Raw genomic sequence first — 15,114 nt, forward strand, 5'->3', positions numbered from 1 at the left:
ATAAAACAGCAATAACCATATTTCCATCCTTCATATTCTAGCTGTTCGAGAAAATAAAATCATGGAACATTAACAGGTATTCAGTTACTACAATAATGAGGGCCATAAAAATACCTAAGATAGGCAGTACTCTCATTAAAAATTAATAGAAATTAGGCACCTAATGCTCATCTGTGCCTTTCAAAATCTCTTCCCTAGTGATTCATAGTGAAGAGAATCCTCAAGATTTCCACATTAGCCTTAGGCTTTCCAGATATACTAGCAGTAATTCTTCTAATGTATTCAAAGATTTTCCTAAAGTATCTTTGAACTTCAAAATATTATAATGAAACAGAACCTCACGACATTTAATTACGAGAGAGAATTTATTATTTTTTCAATTCACATTTTCTGCATTCTGTTTAGACAATATGTCAATCTTTATTTCAAACATGTCACAGTCCACTCTTGTGCACTTCCTACTGTATCAAAGTAAATTTTGGTTGAACATCAGTTTGGACATTCATCTTCTTCATCACCACAGTTTTCTTTTTACCTAGTGATGTTCAACATTCTCGCAAGAAAGCTAAGAAAGTATGGGTTAGATCAGGGCTGGACAATTATTTCAGCTAGGGGTCTGCTTAATGAGTTTTGGTGAATTGTCAGGGGCTGCAAGGATACACTCCTTGTCAAACTGCTAAGCCCCACTCCTTAACAGGTGCCTCACCAGGTCACCATCTTGGTACCATAAGTCTAACCCCTGACCTTTACTATTGGAAGTCCTTCCCCTTGCCCCAGAAGTACTCCTTTGGAGGTGGTGGGGAGGTACCTGCCTTGGAACTAGAAGTTCTGCATTGTCACATGACATAAGGCCTTTCTCTCCCAGGAGCCAGAGGGTAGACCACGGTCTCCCTCCAGGACAAAGGAGGACTCCGGGACCTTCCACACTGTCCAGTCAGGGGCATGGACCAAGGTGGAAAAGGGCCCTAAGGCCCACCGCACCAAGGCCCCTGCCTTGCCGGAGCTTAGCAACAGGTACACACCTCTTGCTGCTCCAGCAGAGCCTGCTGAGTTGCCAGCTCCCAAAGGCAACACAGGCTCAACTGCAGCTACCGCCCCCACTCTCCCCAAGACAAAACGTAAAGTGTTTGTTGTGGGAGACTCCATCCTGAGGGTGACTGAGGGGGAAATCTGCTGCTCCGACCCCTTAGCCCAAGAAGTCTGCTGCTTCCCAGGGACCCGCATCCGGGACATTGCGGAGAATATTCCTAAGCTCCTCTGGCCCACAGACCATTATCCTATGCTCCTTATTCATATGGGCACCAATGACACAGCTTGGAGCACTCGCAGCCAGGTCATGAGGCACTACAGGGATTTGGGAGCAGGGCTAAAGGGCCTGGGGGGCACAGGTGGTGTTTTTCTTGATCCTTCCAGTCTTGGGCTATGGGCTGAGGAGGGACAGGAGGATCCGTGTAGTCAACCAAAGACTGCAGTGCTGGTGTCATCAGGAAGGCTTTGGCTTCCATGAACACAGCCCGCTTTTTGGTGGGAGAAGCAGCGAGCTGCTGGGAAGAGATGGCCTCCACCTCTCTCCCCTGAGGAGGAGGCTTTTCTCAGCCAGACTGGCTGACCTGCTCCACCGGGCTTTAAACTAAGCCTGTTGGGGGACGGGGGGACTACTGCCACTGCTGGCCCACTGAGCAACCCTTGCAAAGCCAGAAGGCCAAGGCACTTAAGGGATCCCACCCCTGCCCCAGACCTGGTACAATCTGTGGGCAAGGCAAGAACCCCCAAGGGGACACTTGTCTGCCTGTACACAAATGCCAGGAGCTTGGGGAATAAGCAGCAGGAGCTCATCCTTCTGCTCAGTGCAAATAATTATGATGTCATAGGGATAACGGAGACCTGGTAGGACTCCACTCATGACTGGACCTCGGGTATAGATGGCTATACCCTGTACAGGAGGGATCCAGTAGATAAAAGGGGCAGGGGTGCAGCTCTCTATGTTAAGGAAAGTTATGTGATATTGGCGACCAGGGTGGACGACTGGAGACCCTCTGGGTTAAAATCCGTGGGAACACGGCACAGGGGACACAATGGTGGAAGTCTACTACAGACCTCCCACTCAAAGTCCTGAGCTTGACCAGAAGTTCTCCCAGGAACTGGCTGAGGCCGCATGCTCCAGGACCCTGGTGGTCATGAGTGACTTCAATTACCAGGAAATCTCGTGGGAGGATCACTCAGCAAAATCCGAGCAGTTGCAAAGCTTCCTCTCATGCGTGGGTGACCTCTACCTGACTCAAGAAGTCTATGGGCCAAAAACAGGCAAAGCACTGCTTGACCTGGTACTGGCTACTGGGGATGACCTAATCAGCGACCTAGTGATCGATGGGAAGCTGGGTGACAGCGACCATGAGCTGATCACGTTCACCATCCACCATAAAGTTGGCAAGTTAGTCAGCAACGCAGAAGTCCTTGACTTCAGGAAAGCTGACTTTGACAAGCTCAGGAAGCTTGTCAGTCAGGCCTTAAGGGATCATGACCCCAGGGAGAGGGGAGTTCAAGAAGAGTGGTTGCTCCTCAAGGGAGCAATCCTCAATGCACAAGCTAAGTCTATTCCATCTCGGTGGAAAAGCAGCAAGAGGGCACAGCAGCCCCCTTGGCTCTCCAGGGATCTAGCAGACCTCCTGAGGCTAAAAAGAGAGGCCTACAAAGGATGGAGGATGGAACTCACATCCAAGGAGGAATATTCTGCACTGGTCTGGTCCTGCAGGGAGCAAACCAGGAAAGCCAAGGCTGCAATTGAACTCTAACTAGCTTCAAGCATCAAGGACAATAAAAAGTCCTTTTTCAGATATGTGGGGAGCTGGAGGAAAAGCAAGGGCAACATTGGACCCCTGCTGAACCAGATGTGTCAACTGACAACTGACACCCAGGAAAAAGCCAACCTATTAAAAGGGTGCTTTGCGTCGGTCTTTCATCAGCCCCATGGGATGCCCATGTCTGCTACAGGACAGGGAGGTCCGGGTGAGGGAGATCCCCTGCCCTCCATTAGCGCTGACCTCATGAAGGAACATCTTGAGAAGCTGGATACCTTCAAGTCAGCTGGCCCTGAAAATCTACACCCCAGGGTACTCAAGGAGCTGGTGAGCATCATAGCCCAGCCTCTGGCACTGATCTTTGAAAACTTGTAGCACTCTGGTGTAGTGCCCGAAGACTGGAAGAAGGCCAATGTGGTGCCTATCTTCAAGAAGGGGAGGAAAGTGAATCTGGCTAACTATAGGCCCATCAGCCTGACTTCTATCCCAGGGAAGATCTTAGAAAAGTTTATTAAAGAGGCCTTACTTAATGGACTGGCCAACGCCAACATCCTAAGGGATAGCCAGCATGGGTTTGTTGCGGGTAGGTCTTGCTTGACCAATCTCATTTCCTTCTACAACCAGGTGACCTATCACCTGGACAAGGGAGAAGAGATTGATGTCATATATCTTGACTTCAAAAAAGCCTTCAATCTGGTATCCCATGATCACCTCTTGGTGAAACTGGCTAATTGTATCCTTGGGTCCACCGTGATCCGCTGGCTGGGAAATTGCCTCTCTGGGTAGTAATTGATGACAGTCACTCATCATGGTGTCCTGTGACCAGTGGGGTCCCCCAAGGCTCTGTCCTTGGACCCATATTGTTCAACATCTTCATTAATGATGTGGACATTGGAGTCAGGAGCGGACTGGCCAAGTTCACCAATGACACCAAACTTTGGGGCAAAGCATCCACACCAGAAGACAGGCGGCTGATCCTGGACAGGCTCAGCAAATGGGCAGACAAGAACCTGATGGTGTTTAACACCAAAAAATGCAAGGTTCTCCACCTTGGGAAAAAAAACCTGCAGCATCCTTATAGGCTAGCACTACAGAAGAAAGAGACTTGGGAGTCATCATTGACCACAAGATGAACATGCGCCTGCAATGAGATGCTGTGGCTAGTAAAGTGACCAAAACGCTGGCTTGCATCCATAGATGCTTCTCAAGCAAATCGCAGGATGTCCTTCTCCCCTTGTACTCAGCCTTGATGAGGCTGCAGCTGGAGTATTGTGTCTAGTTTTGGGCTCCAGAATTCAAAAAGGATGTAGAGAAGCTTGAGAGAGTCCAGAGAAGAGCCACACACATGATCAGAGGTCAGGAAAACAGGCCTTATGATGACAGGCTGAGAGCCATGGGGCTCTTTAGCCTGGAAAAGCGCAGGCTCGGGGTGACCTGATGGCCACCTATAAAAGTTTATTGGGATGACCACCAGTTTTTGGGGGAATGTTTGTTCACCAGAGCGCCCCAAGGGATGATGAGGTCCAATGGTCATAAACCATTCACAAGACCATTATGGTCACAAGACCAGAGTAGACATAAGGAAGAATTTCTTTACTGTCCGAGCCCCCAAGGTCTAGAACAGCCTGCCATCAGAGGTGGTTCAAGCACCTACATTGAACACCTTCAAGAGCAAATTGGATGCTTATCTTGCTGGGATCCTATGACCCCAGCTAACTTCCTGCCATTTGGGTGGGGGGCTGGACTCGATGATCTTCTAAGGTCCCTTCCAGCCCTGATGTCTATGAAATCTATGAAATAAAAAGGCCCACTCACTTGACACCAAACCTTGTCCCACTCACTGCCATGTTGGTCCCAGAGTCCTCTGCCCCTACCAATGGTCCCTGATATCAGAAGCTCCACCCCATGACTAGGAAACACTACCTTTCCACTGGGCCCACCCACACAGTGCATGGCTTGCCCCTGGGGCCCCAGAAGTTCTGGACTCTAGAGGTCATGAGGCACAGGAATCACCCGTAAGGTAGTGAGGGGTTGTGAACCCTCTAAGAACCTGCCTCCTCACCCTCATAAAATCTTTCAGAAGAAATCATTTTAACAAAGTATAGATAAAAAACAAATCATATACTAAAAATCAAACATTTACAGTAACATATTTTAACTTTATTTCAAAAAATATTTTTATCCTGATTTATGTGTGTTTGAGTGTTGTATAGAGATGTGAATGCATGATAGCTCAACATAAAGTCTTATTCTTGTATATTGTGTGGGAGGGTAGCAGGGCTTATGTGGGGGGAGTATGTTGTGTGGTTGGGGGTATGTGTATGGGTATGATGAGGGGTCGGGTGTGTGTGTGGATATGGTGGGGTGTGGGTGGGAGTGTGGGTATGGTATGGTGTGGTGTGTGGGGTGGGGTGGGCATGTGTGTGGATATGGTGGGGTGTGTGGGGTTCCTGGAGGGGCCACTTTCCACATACTTGGCTGTCTGCAGGAGGCTGCTGATTGCACTGGATGGGAGGAATGAGTAGAAGGTGGCTGGGAGCTGGAATCCTGTGTGCTGATGCAGGACCTACACCACTTTCCTCATGCCTCCTCTTTGTGACTTGGCTGAGTCTATCCCCCCTGCAGGTGGTGGTGGAGAGGGCAGCGGGGAGAGTTAGCACTGCCTGCCTGGCTAGCGGCTTGCTGCAAAGTGGTAGGAAAGCAGCTGCTGCTGGTGGGCAGTACAGGAAGCCCAACTGTTCCCTAGGAAAGGGAAAGGGGGCTCCCTTTCTTGGCTTCTGTCCTACTGTTGCTCAGCAGAGCTGCAGCTGAGTCCACACTGGTTCCTGCTGCTGTTGCTGCCACTGTTGCTTCTGTCCCACCTGCCTGTTTCATGCAGCCATGTGTGCCAGATTCCCCCCACCACACACACACTTCTTTTGCTTTGTGAGACAACTGAGCTGCTCCATGCCCGCCCCCCCCGCATCCATGCACTCCCCCACCTAGCCATGCATGAGTGGGACCAAAGCAAAGGTCCCATCCTGGCGTTTCTTGCATCTCTGAGGAACAGTTTGCTTCTGTCTCCAGATGTGCAAAGAATTTTGTGGCCAGGTGGAGGGCAGTGAGCTATAGGCAGGTGCTCCCCTCCCCCCACAACAATGCTTCCCTTCCCTACCTGCTGCCCAGAATGCAACACCAGGGACAGGAGAAGGAGCTACTGGAGGTGGGGGAAGCAAGCAGTATCCCAGTGTTGCAGCAGCAGCCCTGCCTGGAAGCTGTGCATGCTGGCCAGGGCTGGGGCCCTCTGGCAGGTGAGGGTGGGAGCATATCCTTCTGTCCTGGGCAAAAGCATGCAGGGATTAGCTCAGTCCCAGTGCAAGTGCTACAGGGGCAGCTGGGGGACAGGCTGGATATAATTAATTGGTGGGTGCCTGCCCACATACTGGATCTAGTCAGCTGGTGGTCTGGATGCAGCCCACAGGCCATATTTTGTCCACCCCTGTATTAGATGAATGGACTGTTTGGTAAAGAGAAAACTGATTAGATCACTGATATCAAAGATGGCTTAATGTCTAGTTGGCAGCTAATTGATGACTTAATGTCTAGTTGGCAGCCAATGTCAAGGGGAGTGCCCCAGGAGTCAGTCCTGGGGCTAGTTTTGTTCAATATCTTCTCAATAACCAGGAAGATGGCATAGAGTGCACCCTCACCAAGTTTGCAGATGACCCCACGCTGGGGGGAGTAATAGATATGCTGGAGGGTAAGGCTAGGACTCAGAGAGACATAGACAGATTGGAGGATTGGACCAAAAGGAATCTCTACAGAAAGACTATGGACAAATTGGAGAGAGTCCAGCAGAGGACAACAAAAATGTTTAGGGAGCTGCGGGACACAACTTATGAGGAGAGGCTGAGGGAACTGGGCTTTTTAGTCTGGAGAAGAGAAGACTGAGAGGGGATTTAATAACAGCCTTCCACTACCTAAAGGGTGGTTCAAGAAAAGATGAAGCTATACTGTTCTCAGTGGTGTCAGATGACAGAAGAAGGAGCAATAGTCTGAAGTTGCAGCAGGGGAAGTTGAGGTTTCATATTGGGAAAGACTTTCTTGCAAGGAGAGGAGTAAAGTACTGGAACAGGTTACTTAGACAGGTTGTGGAATCTCCATCCTTGGAGGTTTTTAAGACTGGCTAGATAAAACCTTGGCTGGGATGATATAGTTGGGGATGATCCTGATTTACCAGGGCTTGGACTAGATGACTTCTTAAGATTCCTTCCAAATGAAGGATTCTATGATTTTTGTGCATGTGTAATCAGGTAATGAGGATGCATGTACATAAATAGCATATTTTCTTATGCATATTATAAATAACATGTTCACTTACTGAGGTCTTGCATTTGATAGAAAGTCATGGCCAACCAGTTGTGGGATGCACATGTAATTTATGTTGGCTAGTAAATGGCAGTGGAGATTCATTTGTTCTGTGACTGATGGGGAGTTAACATGAACCCAAGACAATCTGCCAGACACTTTTAAGCAAGCATTGATTAGACCTTTGATCCACACACTATCTTTGGATGTTAACTGCTTCAATTACTGTTTTCTCTCAAACCAATCCTTTTTGAGGAAGATTATTTAGAGGGTTTTGTTTGAGCTGCTCCAGCTACAATTTAAATGACAAGATTTCCTTATTTCCTATCAGTCTTGTTTCATTCTTGGATATGGAAAGAGCCTGCCTTGATGTTTATAGATAATAACCTCCCAGTAGTGATGAACATTAATGAAGCATGTATGTTAAGTTTTAGATGCGTTTATAGTTTTCGATACCACTGATACTTTGACTTAATCACAGAATCTAGCATGAATCTGTTCCTTCCTCTCAGGCCAGCTGTAATTGATAGTGGTCTAGTTGTGGCCATTATAATAAGTGTCACAATACCTCACTGGAATCTTTGGTGAGCTGGCTGGTCAGTGTTATGGTGCTAAAACTCTTCTGACTTGACTTGTTAAGAAATTTTTATAATGCTAGTTTTCTGAAATCTAGTTTTTCTAGTAACATAATTTCTTCCCCATTGTTAACACCTACCTCAGGATTTATATTTATCAGATTGATAAACATATTTGATATTAGAATCTTTATGTTTACTCCATACAGTTTGAGGCTGCTACTCAGCAGAAAAAAAAACTTCCATTAGCTTCAGTGGAAGCAAAGTGGAAATAGAGATTACAGTTTCCAGACTGCTCTGCAGACCCATTCCTGAGGTAATATGTTTGTGATTAAAGATACACAGATTTATGTCTGATATTTTATAAGGCATTTAAGATCAAAGTAAATTAGTTTTTCTTATTCATTAATACTTTTCAAAGAGAGATTTTGCCCTATTCCAATGTTCATCCATAAAAATAAGCATTCAAGCCAGTATGCTGCTTGTTCATTTATCTCAGAAACAGTTTTCAAAACTTGTTTAAAATCTGTACTAATGCAATATGGATGGATTTTCTTTTTTCTTAACTCTAGTCTGAACAACTTCTAGAATACCTGAGTTCCTATAAGTTATATCCAGAGGGAAGTGGTTAGTTCTACGGATGATAATGCACTTCAGGCCATCTTTCCTCAAAATCCATAGTTCAAACTTGTACCAAATCAACACTGACTAGCAGCACTACCTACCTCGTTTGGAAAAAACTGATTTCACTTCAGTTTCTTGATAAGACATGTCCACATTGATGAAATAAATATAATAATTTAGCACCCTTGTTTGTGATGTTAACACAGTCCAGTTATTAAGTAGTCATAGAAATTGTACTGACTCCTATAGTTGACATATTAGATTGGTGTAACACAGTTTTCACTGCAGTGGCATATATTGTTTCTGCTCACAAGCTCTTTCTCAGTAATGAAAAAGTTATGCTTTGCTTCTTCAGTTGTTTTTTTACTAGCATTTACTTTAGTGACTAGAGTTACAGTTAGTATTGTGTATTTTCTGGTATAGAATCAAAGAATAGAAGGACTGGAAGGAACCTATAAGTTCATCGAGTCTGGACCCCTGCCATGAGCAGGAGGTGATTGGACTGAAACAAGCTCAACCAACCTCCTTTTGAACCCCTTCGGGGTGGCGACTGCACCACCTCTGCTGGGAGTATGTTTCAGATTCTAGATACCGTTACAGAAAAGAAGTTTTTCCTTATGTCTAGCCTAAACTTTTCATCAACTAGCTTCTGCCCATTGGACCTCATCCTCCTGAGGGGTGACTTTCTGAAGAGTTGCTCCCCTAGATCTAGGTGTTCTCCCCTGGCTATTAGGTTACCTCTTAGTCTCCATAGATTCATAAATGTAGGGCTGGAAGGGACCTAAGTAGATCATCAAGTCTGACCCTCTGCCCTGGGCGGGAGAGAATACTGGGTTCATATGACCCCAGCTAGGTAACTATCAAGCCTCCTCTTAAAGATGCCCAAGATAGGAGCCAGCACCACTTCCCTTGGAAGTTGGTTCCAGATCCTAGCCGCCCTGACTGTGAAGTAGTGTCTTCTAATGTCCAGCCTGAACCTACTCTCAAACAATTTATGGCTGTTATTCCTTGTTATTCTGGGAGGTGCTCGGGTGAACAGAGTCTCTTCCCTTCCCTGCTGGGCCTCCCTGGTAAGTTTGTAGACAGCCACCATTCCTCTCTCAGCCTTCTCTTGTGAAGACTGAACATGTTCAGGTCCTGTAGCCTCTCCTCATAGGGTCTGCCCTGCGGTCCCCAGATCACGCGAGTGGCCCTCCTCTGGACCCTCTTGATGCTGGCGCCCAGAACTGGATGAAGTACTCCAACTGTGGCCTGACCAGTGTTGCATAGAGGGGGAGGGTAACCTCCTTGGCCCTGTTTGTGATGCATCTGTGGATGCATGACAAGGTGCAGTTGGCCTTCCTGACCGCATCCTCACATTGGCAGCCCATGTTCATTTTTGAATCTATGATGATTCTAAGATCTCTTTCGGCCACTCAGTTACTTCTCTTACTCAGGCTGAACAAACCCAGTTCCTGGAGTCTCTCTTCGTAAGGCCTATTCCCCAGCCCCTTGATCATATGGGTGGCCCTTCTCTGTACCCTTTCGAGCTTATCCACATCCTTCTTGAAGTGTGGTGCCCAGAACTGTACATAGTACTCCAGCTGTGGCCTCACCAATGCCAAAAAGAGGGGCAGGAGCACCTCTCTGAATCTACTGGTGATACATCTGCTGATGGAAGCCAGAGTTCCATTTGCCCTGTTGTTGACTTCATTGCAGTGTTGGCTCATATTTATCCTCTGGTGGATTTTCACCCCCAGGTCCCTTTTAGATGTGGTGTCTGCCAGTGGAACACTACCCATTGTATAGTTGTGGTGAAGTTTCTTGTGCTGAAGGCATTGAACAGACTGAACCAATATGCTTTTAATTATTAAACAAATGTTACATTTAAATTGCCCTTTACAGTTACTTACACATTTCAAATATCTTTAAACACATTTTTAACTAGAATCTATAACAACTTTTGATTGCTGTATGTTTAATATCTCTTTGTTTAATAATTTTCCTCTGTTGTGCATGGCCTAAAAATCTTTAAAATCAATTGAAAAAATTCACATTTACTGAAATGGGCATTAAATCAGGCTTTATATGCAACACAATTTCAATTTGTTAATTTTAGAATTTTACCAATATTTTATTGGTTTTGTTCTTAAGAAGGAAGGAATGCAAGTCACTTGCTTTGTGGAAAAACTATACAGAAGAATGACTCTTATGTATAAATATGTGTGTGAAACATACGTGTGAAACAAAGGACAGAAAAAGAGATAAAAACCCTTCCTGATCCAAAATAATCTTTCTAATCCTTAATCTATGTGAATGTTTGTAATTTTATTTTAACTTTTGTGTGTGGATAATATTCTTGGATTTCCTAATTTAGAATTCCAAAATAAGGTATTGCAAATTAACAATAGTCAATTAGTTACTCATGAATACTTAGAAGACATCTTCTAAATATTTGTTTCACAATAGAAACGTTTCCACAAAAGGAAATCAGCCCAAATAACCTGGTGATATGACTCCTTAAATGAAGCAGACAGCTCTAGGGTACAAGCCCAGCTATGAATGACTAGATAACAGATAAGAGCTCAAGAAGAAAAAACAAGTGGCTAGAGCTGGGGAAGGAGCAGGAGGCAGACTGAAACCCAGAGGAGCTTGCTTTTAGGAAGGGCCAAAACTAAAACAACCCTCTCCTCCCAACTGGAAAAAGCCTGAAGATATTGCTTTGCCCATTTGTTTATATGGGTCAAGACTTATTGTATTATGGACAGGGACCTAGTGAAATCACGGTGAACGTTCACTGTGCAGTGTCTCCTTGAATTTTGCTCATTTTGCTGTGCACCCTCCTCCCTCACTGCCACTGATTGGCCAAGGAACCACCACAGCCCCACCACTTGCTGCTGATCACCTGAGAGGCAAAAACCTCAGCATATTTAAAAACATGGTTTTTGCCTTCTGGTCAACCAGCAGCAAGTGACGGGACTGCCGTGGGGGGAGGAGGTGTGCAGCAAAATGAGCAAGATTAACAGAGCCACTGCAAAGCATACTTATGCCTCAAGTTTGGTAGGTCCCTAGTTATGGACTATTGTTTAGAGCAGGAAACGGGGTTGCAAAGAAACAAAGCCTATCTACACAGGCACCAGCACACAAACCCACTTATATAACACTACTGCCATCTTCATGCCTATAAAATAGAAACAAGCAAACAATTATTTAAATATGCCACTTTGAAATTGTGTAAAAAAGAATTTTCTCCTTCAAAGGTGATTTTCTTCTTTGAAACTCAGAAAAGATCATCAGTTGTGAAAATTAGGTAGGATAACCCTGCCACTACCACAAACCTCAGGGTTCAGCTAGGGGGCTGGTCACTTAACGAAAGTACATATAAGAAAAGGCAGGATTTTGTCATGTCAAACAATGTTAAAAGCATTCCAAGAAAAAAACTGCAGAAAAAATGTTAGATGATCATTTTAATTTAAGCATAATTTCAATGCAATAATTTTCTTTCTTTTTTTTTGCAATAAAATTATTTTAAAAATTCTCAGTCCTCTCATCTAGACTGAATTGGAGTTGGCATATAGGACATGATCCAACTCCCATTAATGTCAATAACAGTTGTTTTCTCAACTCCAGAATAGGAAAGATTGCTCTAAATTGTAAATTTGTTAACACTGATAGGCTGGTATAGGAGACTCTTTTTCTGCGGTCAGTGAAAAAGTCCATGATTTTTATGAAAACCCCCAAAGTAACCGTTTTGTCACAAAAATCAAAACTGAGCCCATACAAACTCCTCCTTTAATGTAATGTTTTATGTACTTTTATATGATCTGTAGGGGAAATGATGGTCTGTCCTTTAATTACTGACATTATGAGCCTCCAAATGAGTCCAAGTGAAATACATTTGGCCTTCTCTGAGAGCAGCAGTCCTCTGTACATTATTTGTTGAAGGCCAGAGTCCAAAGTTTGTATTAATACTAGGTTTATTTTTTGAGGTTGAGATAATTAGCATTCAAAACTCACATTTTCCAGTATCATGTTAATAGAAATCATAATTAACAATGATGAAGACAACAGCTAAAAAACTAATCATAGATCAGAATCCCATTGCGCCGGACAAATATAAAACAAAAATATCATTCCTACCACAAAGTGCTTGCAATTTAAGTAGGACAAGATGAGGGAGTATGTGAAGAGGTACTGGCTATAAACCAAATGCTTCAAACAGGAAAAGAGGCTGCGTGGGGAGAATGCCATTTCTGGAGCAGATGTTCCTTTAAGATTGAAAAACTTGGTGAGGGACAGCATGGTGTGTGGAGAGGGAGAGGAGTGAAATATGGCTCCAAGGAAGAGAAGCCATGAAAAACTACTGGGACGGGGAAATCCCAGGAGCCAGTCCTGTGTGCCAGAGAGGGCATGACTGGAAGACTGAGATGGGAGTCCCTGGAAAAATAAGTCAACACTTGGGTCGCTCCGAGGAGAGGAATATTTGGCAGAAACCGCGAGAAGGAAGGAGCTGCAGGTGCTCATCAGGTTTAATGAAAGCTGAGTTTATTCTTTCTTTTCCTTTTTGCTTGACATTGATTGGGGCTGATTGTACTCTAGGGATGTTAGAGGGGAGAAGGAGCCTGAGTAATGGCTACTCCCCGACCCTTACAGAGAAGAAGTGGGAGTGTCCCAAAGGACTTAGTGAGATAAGATATCACCAAAAAAAAAAAAGAAAGAAAGAAAGAAAGAGACTGACAGTAAACTCTCCTGTCATGTTAAAAAATGGTTCTGTAGTTACCCATAATTGTGTATTACTTAAGACAAGATTCAACAAATTGTTTCCAAAGGGAAAATTAAAAGTATATAAAACAGTTTGAAAGAGCTGCAATCCATCTGACTGTGAACTGGTTGTGGACGTAAGGAGAAAAAAAAATAATAAAGAGTATTGTTCAACCCATATAAGACTTGGATTTAATTGATGATTTAAATCTTGGGTGTTGTCTGAGAGCCACAGGAAAGATTGTAACACAGATAAAAATCTAGACAGATCGCCAGTGTCCTACTGCGGCAGTAACACCTCCTGACTAATAACATCAAAATTAATCAAGATGTGGCAGGAAAGAGTCAGAGTATACCACAGGAGTCCCTAGACAGGGCAATCAGGGAAATAAGGGTAAAAACCAGACCCTTAAATATCAGTGGAAACATCACAGAGTACAAAGAAACAATGGGACAATAATAGTCAGAATGAAGGATAGTAATCTCAGTTCTCTGCAAATTCATATATTGTAATGCAGGTGATAGGAAGCTGCCCATGGAACTTACACTTTTGTCAATAAAAGCAGAATAAAAAAATGCAATTTATTTTCTACTTTGCCTTTTGCATTACTGAGACACTTCACCCTGTTAGTGTTGTAGTGGGTGTAGTAACTTGATGAGGCTTCTGGTGTGCAACAACTCTTTTTGAACTGTTCCTACTGTGACACAGAGTAAATCCCCCTGGAGGATTTACTCTGTGTCACAGTAGGAACACTTTAAAAAGTTTGGAAATCCCTGACTTTCATGCTTGTTTTCTCAACTTCAGTTTGCATTAGTTCTAATGTTCACATTTAAAATCTGCTTTTTTTAATCTATAAAGGAAAAGTGAAGTTTACTGTAAAAAAAAAAAAAAAAAAAAAGAAAACCCAAACCCAGCAGGTATGACTTTTAACAGGAAAACCATGCATTTAAATACTAAGTTAGAGTTAATGCCACAAAGGAAGTTTTTAAAAAGGGAGGAAAAAAGGTCATTTGGCTTTGACTGATTTTCCTTTTAAAAAGTGTTCAGTGTTCAGATCACTAAAGCATAACTATAGAGAAAGAGCTAAATCTACAAGGGACTTAAGTGCCTGTTTCCAAAATATGGCCACCACTGAATGCCTCAGAACATCTGCTTAACTGCTTTCTAACTCTCAATGCACCTAAAGTTTCCCAGGCACCTATAGTTCTGTTGCCAAGATCTTGAGGATGCCAAGCTGCTCAGCACATAAACTGTAGCCTATTTCCACAGTGGGGCTGACTTCGGGCAGTGGGGCTTACTGATGTCTTTCCTCCCCGCAAATGATAATGACAAGGTGTCCCCTTTACACTGAATGGCGGGGGAAAGAAGTTACACATAAACCAGTTTAAATGATCAGAAACTGGTTTAAACCTGTAACAGAAAAGAAGTTCAGTGCACATAAACCAGTTTCAAAATGACTGAAATTGGTTTAAGATAAACCTGGTTCAGTGTAGTTTAAGACCTAGCTAATCTGGGTCAAACTGGTTTATGAAACTTCTGTGCCAGACCCCTTCCTGGTTCAAGTTAAGTCACAGTCCCTCAGTATGTTTTGCAGCCCTGGGCTGGGTTACCTGGTCCAGAGAGCAGGGCTGGCCCTGGCCCTCTGCTCCCTAGCTGGAACAGTGAGGGCTGGCTGATGGTGTGGGGGGGGGAGGGGAGGAGCCTGGCTGAAGAGACAGCCAAGTCTGTGGAGGGGGCTGCCCCCCCCCCCGGCATACTGGCTGGGTTCTGGGGCCAGGGAAGGATGTTAAAAAACACTTTTTTCCCTGCTCAAACTTATTGCTGGCTACATCTGTGGACTACATATCCTACAGGCACCTGGAAGCAGGAAGAGGAAGGAATGAGCAACTCTGCAGAGTCCTGCTGCTATGATTTTGGACTCTGCAAATCCCAGAGACTTCAGGGGCAGCAGGAACAGGAAGTGAACACACATCTCATGTAGGCTATGTGCCAGAGAGCCATGCTTGTGTCCCACCACCCACCTGAGTCT

This window comes from Crocodylus siamensis, chromosome 3, assembly GCF_052110815.1.
Source record: "Crocodylus siamensis isolate JL-2025a chromosome 3, ASM5211081v1, whole genome shotgun sequence".
In the NCBI taxonomy this organism is placed as follows: Eukaryota; Metazoa; Chordata; order Crocodylia; family Crocodylidae; genus Crocodylus; species Crocodylus siamensis.